A 16,205-nucleotide genomic window follows, 5' to 3' on the forward strand; every position below is an offset into this window, starting at 1 on the left:
ATCGCTGCTTGTGCAGTGGAAAAAGTGTGAGGATCTTTGGCGGAGGTCTGGTTCTTGTACCACTCGGAGTTCCCAGTGGACCCCTTCTGTCTCAGACACGGACGAGGGGAAGTTTGAGTTTCTGTGCGATGTGGAGCTCTCTCGCCACCCTGGGACGGTGTGCTGAGGGACGGGTCCAACACGGGGGATGGAAAAGGCTCCCCCGGGGTGGATTTGGCTGTGCCAGGCTCCCTTGTGCTGCTCTGCACTGATGCGGCTCCACGGGCTGCACCTCTCTTGGCACCCCTCCCCTCCTCCATGTCAGGGACAGGGGCCCCGCGCCAGTCTCGTCCTGTTGCAGACATCTTTTCATTAAAATCCTTTCATTAGGATTTTTCCTGCTGAAGCTGAGAACTTTCAGCAACAAAGTGTAAACAATGGTTATCTGCTGTTGTGCAATGCAACAGGTGGATCCGTGATTGGTCTCCTGTGGATGTTTGGATTTACTGACCACTCACAGCAGACCTGCTCTTGCTCTCTGACAAGACACAGATCTTTGTTATTCATTCCTTTTGATTCTATTCTTAGCTTAGCCTTCTGATAAACCTTTTCCTTTCTATTACTTTTTAGTACAGTTGTAATGTAGTATATATATAATAAAATAATAAATCAAGCCTTCTGATCATGGAGTCAACATTCTTGTCTCTCTCTCATCCTGAAAACTCTTGTGACCACCATCACATTGTCCCAGTCCACACTGGGTTTGCAGGCCGTGCTGGCACCTGTGCCTGCCAAGGCGCCCCCTGCCAGGGCTGTGGCACGACAGGGCACTGAGGTATTTACCTTTAGTGTGAATGCCAACATGGCTGGTTGGAGGCCATTGGTGCCCGGGGACGTGGCACTTCTTCACAGAATTTGTGGACACTTTCCTCATGCCAAGTGACCGTGAGTCCGAGGAACCCCGAATGTTTCTGGCAAGAAGCCAAAACCAAGTCCGATGAGATGTCTGAGCCTGCCTCCTCACGGCATCTGCAGGGTCATGGAAGGGGCTCCTCTGGCTGCAAGGGGTGCAGGGGCGAGTGGTGTTGACCTGGCTCCCAGTCAATCATCTCCTCTTGTCCCTGTGGGGCTCAAGGACTGGGACACAGCAGGTGCTGTGGCTTTGTCGGAAGGTCCCCAGGCTTTCCCTATCCTCAGGGGTGTTACTCATAACACCCATGAACCGCTTTTGTATAAGCTGGAGAGAGAAGTCAATGATGCGGTTGCTCAGCATGGTTTGGGGTCTGCTGAGGTTATGCAGACTCTCGGGAGGGTTGTTATAGATGTGCTGACACCTCATGACCTCTGTCGTGTAGCACATTCTCTTTTTGACTTTGTGCAGTTTGATGTTTTTGAGACCAAGTGGGCTCGTTTGGCGGCCCAAGCTGTGCTGCAGAATGCTGCGCTGGCGCCGCAGGACCCCAGGCGTGTGGATGTCACTGACATGCTGCTGGGCACAGAGCTTTATGAAAATGCTCAGGGGCACGTTGGCTTCGATCCCCTTGTGCTTGACCAGTGCCACGCATTGGGCTTTGCAGCGATTGTTCAGACCCTGGAAATGGCTGCTCCGAGGCAGCCGTTTGGAACCATTGTCCTGGGGGATGATGAGCCTTTCATGGCATTTGCGGCAAGGCTGACTGAGTCTGTGGAGAGGCAGGTGCCTGATCCTGTGGCAAAGAGGATTGTGATTGCAAACCATGTGAGGTGTAATTGGAATAATGCTTGTAGTAGGGTCATAGTGGCTCTGCCTGGTTTTCCTACTCTCTCTCAGATGGCGGAGACCTGTGCGGACATCATTCCCTTGGGTCAGAAGTTGGCTGCCCTGGCTGCCGCTGTGCAGCCAGTCTGGGCAGCACCGCAGGGCAGGCGGCCACAGCAGGGGACTGCGCAGGCTGGCAAGAAGCAGGGGAAGAAAGCACAGAAGTTCAGATTTCCCATGTTCTTATGTGGTCAGTGTGGTAGGTCGAATCACATATCCAATATCTGCAAGGGGACTGTTCATGTTAATGGCCAGGCTTTACCGGGCTCGGGAAATGTGAAGCGGAGCGCGCAGAAAAGACGCACCGAGACGCAAGCTTCTCTCCATACCCAGGAACCGATGGAGGTCTCCTTTGCCGGCTTGCAGCCAGCACCCGCGGATCAGCAGGTGTGGATGTCTGCACCGCAGCAACAGTTGTCTTAGAATCTTGTAAAATATACAAGGTTCCCCTGGATTCCTTTGATCCCTTGGGTGGGGCCATGAGTCCTCTCCTGATGGGGAGATCTAGTGCCACCCGTCAGGGCATCATTGTGCCCCTGGGCTCATTGATGCAGATTTCACAGGGCAGATTTGTGCCATGGTCTCCACACCCACCCCCTCCCGTCACGATCCCGAAAGGGACACAACTTGCTCAACTTGTGCCTTTTAAGTCCTCTGTTGGCAGGACAGCTGACCAGTTGCGTGTAGCTGGTGGCTTTGGATCCACTGGGCCGCCTCAAGTTCGCTGGACTGCTGTCCTGACCAAGGACCGTCCCGAGATGCTGTGTACCCTGTCTGTTCCTGGTGCGACGCCATCGGAAATCCACCTCCGCCGGCTTCTCAACAGCGGTGCTGACGTCATGGTTCTCTCCCTTTCAGCCTGGCCTCCAGAGTGGCCCCTGGATCCGGTGGGGACATCTGTCGCGGGTCTGGGAGGGACAGCGCAATGCTACGTGAGCCTGTGGCCCATGCTGGTGGCGAACCCAGAGGGACAGACAGCCTGGGTTAGGCCTCATGTTACTTCAACTCCTCCCAGCCTCTGGGGGAGGGATCTTCTTCTGTCTGGGGGTGTTGTAGGAAGGAGACCAGGACACCAGGTGGTTCATCACTGGTCCAGTTTATTGAAGAAAGCATGAAACACTTATACAGCAAATAATAAGCTTATGAATATTCTGTAAGCCAAGCAATCTATTGGTTAAACTATACCATGAACTCTTCCTCATTCCTTAGGAGTTACATCTCTCTTTTCTCATGTGTCTTTTACTATTTGTTATCCTACTACAGCTAGGCCCAAGGACACACAATCTCACAGGTGCAGGACTTGGAATTAGCCACAGCTTTGTAATTTTCCAGTCTCTAGCAGCTAAATTCCCAACATCTCCCCTGTTTTTATTTTTTTACAAAAGCAAAATTCTATGGGCTAACTGTGTCACACTCTTTGCAACACAAAAATAGGCAATTCTAACAACTAAACAGTTTTCTCAGCTAGGAAGGTTTCTCCCTTCCAAGGGATCTAAGCCAGGGAAACTAACCGAAAAGGCTATCACTATTTATAAGATATGCTATATAACAGATACAAAAAGGATTCTATGTGCTACAAGGCTCAAACAAAACTCAGGTGTGCTAATGCAACCTACAAAAATAAGCTAAAGGAGTAACATGGGCGAAGGTTTTACCTGCATTGATTGTCTGGTAAGTTTGCTTTCTATTCTCAAACAGCAGATATACTTCAAACAGGAACAGCTTTACTCTCAAATGCTTCTGATTGCCTCTTTTAACTAAAGTTTCTCTGATGTTCACACAAGAACACTTTGCACACAATTCATGAAATAAACATCTATCATAAAAGCATAAATTTATCTAACATCACTTAAACTTAATAGTACCTAGAATTAAAATACTTAAAACATTTAAACTTAACAAAACTAAACCTTAACAATATTTAACATTTAACAGCACTTAATAGATAATTTAACTTAAACTACTAAGTAACAAATAAAACTTACTATAGGAAGAGAATATAGCATTTACTATAACTTACTTACAGGCCTGATTCTAAAATACTAAACTAAAACAAGTTTCTTCACATATTTGCTGCAGCATTTTTATACTTAAATGCACTTAAACATAAAAAAGTTTTTTTTCAAGGTATACCAAATTCTTTTGAATTCAGTGCTTGCTTTTACATTTATCACATCTAAACAAAGCTTAAAAAATACAAAAAACACACTCATTACATCTTACTTCTACAACCACTTTAACACATTTTTAACATTTTTAAATTTTTCAAAATATAATTTCAGAGTTTAATGTTCCACCGATTAAAGTCTGTGATTCTGATGTTTAAAGTCTCTGTTAATACAGGAGATTTTAAGACAGCATAACGAATGCTGAGCCAATTCGGCCCAAATTTGACTCCCGCATTCACTACACTGATTTTCTTTCACAGTCTCTGCTAGGAAAAACAAAAGGGTATTTCTAACTTAGGTGAGAAACGCTGGCGCAATGGTCCTTGGTGTCGTTTGTTTGTTATCACTGGTCTCTTAATTGTAGTAGGAATCTTTCTTTTGTTGACAAGAGTCAGATTCATTACGGCTGTTAGATCTCAAACTGTAGCTTTTGCCCACTGCGGGGCAGAGGGAGAAGCGCTCCCGCTTGAAAAAGCGCTCCAGTCCCGCGGTGGGTGTGTCGGAGCGGGTGAACCCCCCCGCACTGGGCTCTTTGTTTACTCGCCGGCAGGCTGACTCCGCTGCAGCCACCGCTGGTCGGGTCGTTCCCCCCACAGCTGCCGCCGCTACCGCCGCTGCGCCCATGCTGAGTTCGGAGCGGCACAGCCCTGCAGCCGCCCTGAGCCGCAGCTGCTGCTTTGCACTCAGAAACATGCTGAAGTGCATTGTATATCACCCGCCATGGCTTGCTCGGTTTCTTTGCTGACTTATCATCTTCTAATACTGCTTCCCATAGTATATCCCCAAATTTTCTCAATTCCGAGAGTTCAAAGACCATATGTGGGTTAACGAAAATTTCTTCAGCATATCCGTTGGCTTATAACAAATCTGTCCCCTTTACCCCTTGCCATTCTAGATATGCGGCGAATAACTTATATGCTGCTTGCCTTTTCATACCTCTTTTGTGAGCGCTCTTGCAGCTTTCCAGGCTCCGGCAGCACGTAAATGGCTTGAGTCACCGATGTGAACCCCAAGGGTGCTTCAAAATTCCCGCACCGTCCCGGCTGCGAACAGGACCCAGCTCCAACTTCCTCGACCGTGGGACGTTCTTTCCCCCTTTTTCTTTTAGTCGAGATGAGGGGTCAGCATTCGAGGTCACCATGTGTCGTAGGAAGGAGACCAGGACACCAGGTGGTTCATCACTGGTCCAGTTTATTGAAGAAAGCATGAAACACTTATACAGCAAATAATAAGCTTATGAATATTCTGTAAGCCAAGCAATCTATTGGTTAAACTATACCATGAACTCTTCCTCATTCCTTAGGAGTTACATCTCTCTTTTCTCATGTGTCTTTTACTATTTGTTATCCTACTACAGCTAGGCCCAAGGACACACAATCTCACAGGTGCAGGACTTGGAATTAGCCACAGCTTTGTAATTTTCCAGTCTCTAGCAGTTAAATTCCCAACATGGGGGTGCACATCGGGATGGATTTTTGATGGGGGTCACTGCAGTGAAGGGCACAGAGTGTCCTTTTCGGTGTCTGGTGGACAAATCTGTCTGGGAGAAGCAGTGGCCCCTCCCTCAAGATAAATTGGTCGCCCTTCAGAATCTGGTGAAGAAGCAGTTGGACCAGGGTGAAGCCGGCAGGGGGGCTTTGTACAAACCATGAACCAGACAGGGCTGCTGTAGAACGTGCCTCGAGCTGCTTTAATTTTCAGCATCAGTCTCATTACATCGTTATGACAATGGGAAGATGCCAGCAGCTCACATTCCAGGCAGCAGACCAGGAACTTAATGGTACAACTTACTTTATAAGTTTCTTGACCAATGACACAAAGCAAAAGCATATTGACAGCAGTTCTAGCCAATCACCATAAGCACACGTACCTTTGGTTAAAACAATGCTTTCCTATTTTGAATACAATACCTGCTTGTAAGCCTTAAAACACAATGCACAGAGCTCCATTATTAAGCTTTAATCTTCCTAATATCTTGCTAGATAAACTTTCTGTAGCTTACAGAGATATTCTAGACAAGAGTTAATACACAGACCATTGTTCTGTTTGCCCTTGCTTTTCTACAGTTTAAATAATTTTTCTGCTGACCTATCTCATGGCTGCTGCATAGCTCTGCTCACAGTTCTGCTGTGTCTGAGGCCTGCATCTTGAAGCTTTCCCAAAATCCTCTAATTTTGTGGATTCCCACACAGGGTCATCTGGAGCCTTCTACCAGTCTCTGGAACACTCCTTTCTTCTGCATCAAAAAGAAATCTGGGAAGTGGAGGTTGTTGCAAGACCTCCGAAAGGTTAATGCCGTGATGGAAAGCATGGGGACATTGCAGGTGGGCATGCCATCACCTACCATGCTTCCCCCAGACTGGTCGGTCCTCATTGTGGATTTGAAGGACTGTTTCTTTACGATTTCTTTGCATCCCGATAACAGACTGAAGTTTGCCTTCTCAGTCCCAGCGATTATCGAGGCTGAGCCCACACCGAGATATCAATGGAGGATGTTGCCCGAGGCATGCAGAATTCTCCTGCCTTGTCTGGAGTTGGCAAGCAGTTTCCTGATGCACATCTGTATCATTATATGGACAACATTCTGGTGGCTATGCCCACCCAGGATGAGCTGCTGAGGATTCAGCCTCGGTTGCTTGATGCTTTGCATGCTCATGGGCTGCAGGTGGCTCCAGAAAAGGTTCAACAGCAACCACCTTGGAAGTACTTGGGGGTCAAAATTCTGGAAGGGATGATCCGTCACCAGGAGGTGCAATTTGTGCATTCTGTGAAGACACTGAATGATGCTCAGAAATTGTTAGGCGTCATCACGTGGTTACATCCGTACTTGGGGCTAACCGACTCACAGCTGTCTCCTCTGTATGATCTGTTGAAACGAGACTCTGATCTAAAGTCACCTCGCACACTGACCCCTGAGGCATGTAAGGCGTTGCAGGTGGTTGAGCAAGCTGTTTCGGCTTGCCAAGTTTATCGCATTGATCCCTCCATTGATTTCACTGTGTTCATCAGCACTCCAGATTCGCATCCCACGGGCATCATTGGCCAATGGAGTGACAAATGGTCTGATTCCTTGCATGTGTTGGAATGGGTTTTCCTGCCCCATCTGCCGCAGAAGACGGCAACTGCATTGTTTGAGCTGATTGCTTGCTTGATAATCAAATGCCGGCAACGGTGTTTGTAATTGATGGGTGTGGATCCCGCAAAGATCATACTCCCGGTGCAACGGGAGGATTTTGACTGGAGCTTTGCAAACAGTGTGTCCCTGCAGAGTGCTCTGGAAAATTTTTCAGGGCAGATCATTTATTATCTGCCCAGTCATAGGTTACTGCATATGGCAAAATTCAAACAAATCCCTTTGCAGCCAAAAAATATCCAGGAACCTGTGCAAGGACCCACCGTCTTCACTGACGGTTCAGGGAGAACAGGAAAGGCCATTGTTACCTGGAGGGATGGATCTGAGTGGCAGGTTCTGGAAGCTCGTGAGGATGGGTCAGCCCAATTGGTTGTAACTGAGGACTGCTGTCATGGCATTTGGGAAATTTTCCCAGGAACCTTTCAACTTGGTCACGGATTCCACCTATGTGGCTGATATCGCACAGAGCTTGGGTCATTCGGTTTTGAAGGAGGTCAGTAATCCTGCCTTGTTTCATTTACTGAAGACCTTGTGGTTTGCCATTCAGGCCCGGGTTCATCCATTTTATGTTCTGCATGTGAGGAGTCACACCAATTTGCCAGGCTTTATAGTGGAAGGTAACATGAGGGCTGACAAGTTGGCTAACCCAGCGTGGGTAGCGCCTCAGCCTGATACACTCGCGTAGGCGGAGGCATTGCATGGGCTTTTCCACCAAAACGCACATACCTTGCAGAAGCAGTTTCAGCTGACGCCCACTAAGGCTCGTGACATTGTTGAGTCATGTGATGACTGCCATGCACTTGCTCTGCTTTTGCCAGCCGGGGTAAACCCCAGAGGCCTTAGGGCCTTGGAGCTATGGCAGACCGATTGTCATGGTTTGGGCCTGGCACAGAGCCAGTGCCCCCATGAGAATAACCTCTCCCTGGTGTCTGCTGTGAGATGTGACCAGGAATAAGAAAAGCAGGCTCCAGCTTAAAAATAAAGAAAACATTATTACCTAAACTACTAGAAAAGAAGGAAAAAACTATAAGAGAAAATTGAAAACCTTACAAAAAGCACTTTCCTCCTCCCCACCACCAAAATTTCCCAATCCGATACATTCCCCCAAATCACCAACTGCCCAATCTGGCACCATCCTTTAGAATACGCAAACTTCAGTCCATGAAGAGGAGAGGAGTCCTTCTTGCACCATAGGCTTCCCCTGGAAACACGTTGAAACCTCGTGTGCTTCCATGTCACTCAGCACCACCCGGAAAGTCCTTTTGCCATTGTGACATCTTCCTTCCATGCCCAGTGCTCTCGCCACTGTGCATGGACAAGAGCTGCTTTTAGGGTTGTCTATTAAGGATGCCTTGTCTCACTCCAAAAAAGGCACACTCTCTCCTTTGGGACATCTGTCCCCCCCCATTTCTTTTTCCCACCCCCTGGTGCCAAGGGGTACCCACAATGAACCATCCTGGTTCTGAGGCACTGCCTCCCCCTAAATGCAGTCTCTGTGTCACAGGAATAAAACTGGTTCAGTCTATGGCCACAAAAGAAAAGTCCAGCCAAAAGGCCACTCCAATCATCTGTCTCCCCACTCAGCCAATCTTCTCCACTTCCCTTGGGCCTGGTCCTTGTTATCTCATCTCTTATCTCTCTTCTTATTCAGCTCTGAGGAGGATCAGCATTTTTGCAAGGTCCCAATCATGCAAGAAAAGGGTTTAAAATTTCAGTCTCTGCCTGTCCCAGAGCTCTGGCACTCCCATGCTGCTGCCGGGCACCTTCTCGCCACACTCCCCCCTTCTCCTCCTCGGCCGGCTGCTATCACATTCCATTGCTGGCTCTCCCCTCTCCCTCTCTCTCTCCTCTGGGGGGGGGGGGGGGGGTGGCTACCCAATGTCTCTTGGAGCTCTTCAACCCTTCCATCCTCAAGGGCCTCCTCACCCCCCATCTCTGTCCAGCCCCCAGCAGCAGCAGCTGGACAGGGGATGGAGATCGGACCTCTTTCCCTCGAAGTCCCAAGAGAGCCTCCCAGGGCCGAAGCTCTGGTTTTTAACCCCTGTGTGTTCTCGGAGTTGTGTCCAAACCCCCTGGCCATATCAGGTGCCAATATCAAAATCTCAGCACCCATTGGTTTGACCACAACCCAGCACACCGATGTCTCCACAAAACCAAACCAAATCCAGGCAATCAAACCAGAAATCAGCCAAGAACTCTTCCTGGGTATGTGTGAGACACAAGGACAGTGAGGGCAAAGAATAAAGGAATACGGCCCAAAAGCTTAACAGAGCTCAAACTTAACAGGACTTAACCTATACCTTAACTTTAACTGATACCTTCAACTCCCCAATTGAGCAAAACAACAGCACTTAACACTATTCAACCTAACTTAAAACCTATGAGTTAGAAATTTAACAGAGGAATTACACTTCACAATCCTTAACTCAGCTAATAAATTAAATTTAACAACTTCGAAAAAGAACAACTCTTAGCAGCATTTAACTTTGTTTAGAACTCACGACTTATACTTGCTTACTGATAACTGGATATCTGACTGACTCAGCTATCCAAGGCACTCCAACCCCTCAGAGAGCAGCATTTCTGCCACATTTCGCCAGCACAGGCACTCCTGTGTGCACACAGACGCAAAGAGTCAGTGCAAGGCACCTGTGAGAAATTCCCCTGAGGGCAGGGAATGCTCCCTGTGGATCCTTTGGCATCTCCCCAGCACTCGAAGGGCTGAGCCTGGAAGGAGGGGGGGATCAGCCCAGGCTCTGTCGTTGTTCGGGATCCCCGAGTGCAGCAAACGGGAGAGTTCCCGGCTGGGAGAGGCCCCACTCAGAGGGAGTCGCTGGCCCAGGAGAGCTCCAAGGGCTCCTTTTGGAGCGCTGTTTGCAGGGCCCCAAGAGAGGGGCTGCAGTCCCAGCAATGGCTCATCCTGGCTGCCGGTGGCACCAACAGCTTTCTTTGGCAGTGTGAGAAGAGGGATGATGTGCCACAGAGGGAACAAAAACAGTTCCCAGGGCTGCTTGTAGAGAAACCAGGAGCTGGTTGGGCAGCAGCAGTGCCTGGAGCAGACAGTGTTTGTGATGAGCTGCAGAGGAGCTGAGCCCAGGGGCTGTTGGCCAAGGCCGAGCCCCAAAGAGTATTTCTCAGCTGGCAGGGTGGCCTGAGAAGGGGAGGGGGGAATGCAGCAGCGCAGGGCCTATGGAACCAAGGGACCATTGTGACACTGCGGGGCCCTGTGAGACCACGGGATCATTGTGGCAATGTGAGGCCTCATGGAGTCATGGAGAGCACTGTGACGTTGCTGGGCCTCATGGAACTAAGGGGACCGTATTGATGCTGTGTGACTCCATGAAATGTAGGGATCATTGTGACACTGAGAGGCTCCATCAAACCAAGACGCCACTGTGACACCGCTGGGCCTCATGGAAGCATGGAGGCCATTGTGACCTGTTGCAGTGTGTTGTAAACTTCCTTCCCCAGGTGTTCCAATACCTCTCTTCCCCGTCCCCCCTCGCCCCCTGCTGGGCTGTCAATCAGGTTTAACATTCCAGCAAGGCGTGGTGTGGTTGGTCAAGTTCAAAGGATGTCCCTCAGGCCCAGGGGTCATGGGCCTGTCTAGGTGTCATCCCCCCCAGAGACCCTGCCCCTCTCACCTGGTTGGGTGGCTCATCTGTTCCCTCCCCTTCCCCTGTCCCTGAGCTTAAAAAGGTGATCAGACCATGTGCCCGGTGGTTCTGTTGGAGCAGTTGCTCACGTTCAGACCTCTGTAACCATGGAATAAACCACTGGACATTAAACCCTCCAGCAGAATCCTCTCCTTTTTCTCTTCACCATCGCCTGAAGCTATTCCTCCTGAGGTAAACGGGGTTCCTAACAAGCCTGGACTTGTTCAGTGCCCAGCTGCAATCTCCAGCAAGCCAAGGTATCTCTGTGGTGATACACCGCAGTTGCTGCCTTTGGCCCAGCAGCGAGGGTCAGACTGGCCCAGGCACAATCTAACTGGTAATATTGGGAGCCTTTTTTCCTATATTTGGCGTCCCTGAGGCGGGCAAAGCGACTCTGCAGCCTGAAACGGACCTGCAGCACCTCGGAGAACCTTCTAGCAGCCGTGCATCCAGCTGAAAAGGGCTTTGGTTGCATTGCCCTCGGCTAGAGACTTAGGGAATATTCCCAGAAGAAGTTTCGTGGAATGTTCGGCACCTGTGGAAAGCCCAGCTCCTTTCTGGTGAGCAGATTTTCCAGAGGGAGGACAGGGGAGCCTCTCTCGCCCATAGAGAGGTCCTGTCCTGGTGAAGAGACCTGCCTGTACCCAGCCAGCTACAGCTTCCATTTCGGGTGAGTATCTCTGCTCTCGTTAGAGCAAGAGCTCAAAAACAGACTCTGCTGTGAGTTCTGTTCCTTTTTGCCTTTGCATTTTTGGCTGCGCAGCCCCACAGACGGGAATTCATTGCGTTCTAGCTATTAGCTTTCTGCCGCGTGTTTTGCTGTCTTTTGGAATTCGCGCGGGAGCTCTCTGCTCTTCCCCCTGGCTCGTCAGCCGCCTGCTCGGCTCTCTCCACGTGGTCGGGGGATCTCTCTCTCTCTCTCTCTCTGTTCAGGGGAGGGGGTGTTCTCTGCACACGCGGCGCGGGGGGCCCCGGTTTCGGCTTGCCACATGGCGTGGCTGCTCTCTCTGCTCCGCGGGGGGGCTGCATTCCATGGCGGGGGAGGCTTTGTTTCCGCCTCGGCTTGGCAGGGCGTGCCCTGCTGCTGCTGCCCGGGAATTTTTAAAGCAGTATAGACAGCTGCATTGTGAAGCTTTTGTCGGCTCGTTATCGCTTTCCATCTGTGGTTTTTTTTTTTTAAATCGGTAGCTGATTTTAGCTTTGTTTTTGGTCAGGTGGGATTTAGTACTTTGCTTTTTACATCTAACATGAGTTTGAAACTCAGCATTGTACAAAAAGGAGTGTTTTATAATATTGTTAGCATTTTAGACAGCGGTAATGTGAAGTTCTCAAAGGGAAAATTGAAACAGTTTATAAGATGGCTTTTCCTCCACTTCCCACAAATCTCCCCTGAAGAAATTCACAATATTCAATTCTGGGATAAAGTTGGGAATGTATTGATAACCTTAGGACAATCTGGCAATGCACCCTCAGCTAAATTTGTGTTTTGGAGTTTACAAATTCGAACAGCATTGCTCAAACAAAAGGAAATGGAGAAAAAGCCAAATGTAAAGCCATGTACCTCTGCTCTCCCTGTTTCTCCCTCTCCTAGCTTTAAAACCCCTAAACCTCTTTCCCCAAAACTTGGTATTTTAAAGAGAGCACACTCATTGGGAAGTCAGCTCCCAGAGTCTGCTGAAATGCCTAAGTTGCCCTGTCCACAAGGCCCTGGCCAGGCTGCGTGGAACCTTTCCCAATCCCCTGTGTCCCCTCCTCTGAAACCCAGAGCACGTGTTAGCTTTGCAGAGAGCAGTGATGCCCAAAATGGCCCCCAGTCCCTAGGGGGTCCACAAGATGGTGGATGCCACGTGGCAACTTCCCAAACCTGGTCTTCTTCTTCCCAAAATCCTCTTAAGCATCCCGAAACTCCAGCCCCATCCCCCTCTCCTCCTGTTCCTCGTGACACCTTCCCCCCTCCCCCTCACTTGCCTGCAATACCCTCAGCTCCACCCCACTACTCCTCCCAGGGGGCGTCTGCTGACGTGATGTCACCAGGTGTCCCCGCCCCCTGCCTGCCTCTTGACCCCGCCTCCTGTTCACACGGTTTCCCCGCCCCTTGCCGGCCCCCTGTCCCCACCCCCTGTACCCGTTGCGTCCCTGCCCCCTCCCCGGGTTCCCACGGTGGGGACACACCCACTGCCTTTCCCGAAACCTGTATCTGTGATCCCAATGCTTCCAATTCAAGGGATACAGAGCAGGGAACAGCAGATTCAATGCATAGTCCCATGTTGTCACTGGCTCCTGTTACCTTTCAGCCTGCTGCTCAGGGGGGAGCAGCTCCAACTGCTAATTGGAGTTCTTTTGGACGACGAGATCTGTAAATCTCATAAAGAATATGGTCCACACAGTCCATATTTCCATGACCTTTTAAATTCTGAATTGAGTAGGACTGTAGTGATTCCACATGATTTAAAACAGCTTTTTTCCTGTCTTATGACCTCCACGGAATTCAAATTATGGGAAATAGCATGGAAACAAATGCTGAATGATGCTCTCCCAGGCTTGCATTCTGATCTAAACACAGCCAAAGACAACAGTGGTAACCCTATCACCATTGAGCACCTCTGTGGTGAGGGCCAATGGTCTTCTCCCCCAATTCAAGCTACTGCAATTCCTGCAGAAACACTCGAGAAAGTAAAAGAAGCAGCTGAAAAAGCATTCTTTTCCCTACAACCTGAGGGGCCTTTTGAGCCCTATAGTAAAATTAAACAGCTACCATCAGAGCCTTTTTTGAAATTTGTAGAAAGGTTAACTAGAGCTATTGAAATACAAGTTAAAAAAGAGAATGCTAGGGAAGCAATTTTAGAGGAAATGGCATTTACAAATGCAAATAAACAGTGTCAAGCAGCAATCCTGAGCCTTCCTATCGAACCTTCTCCAACCTTAAAAGATATGCTCCTAGTGTGTAACAGGAAAGTGCCTCTGATGAGTGTGGCTGAAGACACCAGACCAAGGCTGCTGCCAAGACCACCTCAGCGTGTCGCCGTTGCCAGCCCTGCGCCTTTTCCTTCAGCACAGCAGTACCCTGGGCAGCAGCGGAGACCAGCAATGGTTGAGCCCACAAAACCATGCCTGCTTTGTAACAACCTAGGGCACTGGAGTAACCCGTGCCCCCTGAAAAGGGAATTTGATGAATTTAGAAATGGCAGGGGAGGAGAACTACAAGCCCTCCCTGGGGGTCAACAACAACAAAAAAACTGAAAGGGGAGTGACGGCCTGCCAGGCGCACAGACACAAAAAGAGCAGGCCAAGGGAATAAGGGTAGCAAAACAAATCAAGCGCGCGATAATATTAATGTTTGTGTAAGTGAAGCAGGTGCTTCAAAGACTGTGTATGATTTAAGTGATCCTGTGTTAACCACGTCTTCTGTCAATGAGCCTTACAGGTTGCAGCTGACAGAGTCACTCCACCTGGAGGACACTGCCTGGCATTTTGTGTCTGTAAATCCTGAACAGAAAGGTACTTGGAACCGGATTTGTTGTAAGTACATCGTCATTGGGGACACCAAACACACACCACAAGAGATCGAAATTGCTCCAGGAATGACAACATCAGATCCTGAGCAATTCGTTCTCGGCCTGCATTGTTTCCACCCACTCGTGTTTCTTCCCAAGGGACAAATTGTTGCACAAGCTATCCCTGTGCCATCTTTACCTGAAAATATCAAAAAACAAGGGCCCACAGTCACCCGAGTACAAGTTATTGGGAAAGACAAACCCAAATTATGGTGTAATGTCAGTGGGGGTGGGGAGTCTAAACGCATTGAAATGCTTGTAGACACAGGCGCAGACTGCACAGTGATTCCAGTACAAGACTGGACAGCACATTGGCCTTTGCAAAATGTTGCTGGTCACCTTCAAGGTGTAGGAGGTCTGCAATTGGCAAGACAATCCAAAAGCATTATTCAATCTGAGGGACCAAACGGACAATTGGCAAATATCCGTCCATTTGTGTTGGATTATTCGGAACCTTTGTTAGGGAGAGATTTGATGGCCCAGTGGGGTGTCACAATTGATATTCCAGACTCTCCACAGCATATTTGTACAGCAGTCATTGAACAACAGCGCCCCACCCAAAAACTGAAGTGGATAACAGACAAACCAGTTCAGGTGAAACAGTGGCCGCTCAGTAAACAAAAAATAAAGGTGCTTGAAGAACTAGTGGAAGAGCAACTAAAAAAGGGCCACATTGTGGAGACCATGTCCCCATGGAACTCTCCAGTGTTTGTCATCCAAAAAGCTGACAAAAAGAGATGGCGACTCCTCTGTGACCTCCGACAAATTAATAATGTAATTAAAGATATATGTTCTCCCCAACCTGGTATGCCATCCCCAACAATGCTTCCCCAAGATTGGAAATTAGCTGTTACTGATATTAAAGATTGTTTTTTCCAAATCCCCTTGCACCCTGACGATGCACCGCGTTTTGCATTCTCAGTTCCTTCTATTAATATGGAATCCCCTATGAAAAGGTACCATTGGACCGTTCTTCCTCAGGGATTAAAGGTATCTCCTGCTATCTGCCAGTGGTATGTCTCTTCCCTGATTTCCCCAGTACGTGCAGCCGCAGAGAAGGCCATCATCTATCATTATATGGATGATATCCTTGTGTGTGCCCCCAATGATGATTTACTCACAGATGCACTTGACCTAACGATCGATGCATTGATTGTTGCAGAGTTCGAGCTCCAGGAAAAGAAAATTCAAAAGATGCCACCTTGGAAGTATTTGGGCTTAGAAATTGGAAATAGGACCATTGTTCCTCAACAACTAGAAATCAATCCAAGGATCAAGACCCTTGTGGATGTCCACAAGTTGTGTGGGTCTTTGAATTGGGTAAGACCATGGCTCGGTCTGACTAATGAAGACCTTGCCCCTCTTTTCAATTTATTGAAAGGGGGAGAGGACCCAGGTGCTCCTAGGTCTATTACCCCAGAGGCACGGAAAGCTCTAGAAAAGGTTCAGATTGCAATGTCCACAAGACAGGCCAACCGATGCCGGCCTGACCTGCCATTCAAATTTATCATCCTAGGTAAGTTGCCACACCTCCATGGAATTATTTTCCAGTGGGAGGAAAAACAAACACCTAAGGCAAAGAACACACCAAAAAAGGACCGGGACCAGAGCGACCCTCTCTTGATCATAGAATGGGTTTTCCTCAGTTACAAAAGGTCCAAGAGACTGACAAAGCCTCAGGAGCTGGTAGCAGAACTGATCCGAAAAGCAAGGACCCGGATCAGGGAGTTGGCAGGATGTGATTTTAAGTGCATTCACATTCCAGTTGAGTTAAAATCAGGTCAAAATACTATGAAAATACTGGAACAATTGTTTCAAGAAAATGAAGTGTTGCAGTTTGCTCTGGATTCCTACTCAGGACAAATTTCGGTAGCGCGGCCCGCTCACAAATTGTTCGAACAAAATGTTCAATTTACC

This window comes from Ammospiza caudacuta, unplaced genomic scaffold (assembly GCF_027887145.1).
Source record: "Ammospiza caudacuta isolate bAmmCau1 unplaced genomic scaffold, bAmmCau1.pri scaffold_39, whole genome shotgun sequence".
Taxonomy (NCBI): Eukaryota; Metazoa; Chordata; class Aves; order Passeriformes; family Passerellidae; genus Ammospiza; species Ammospiza caudacuta.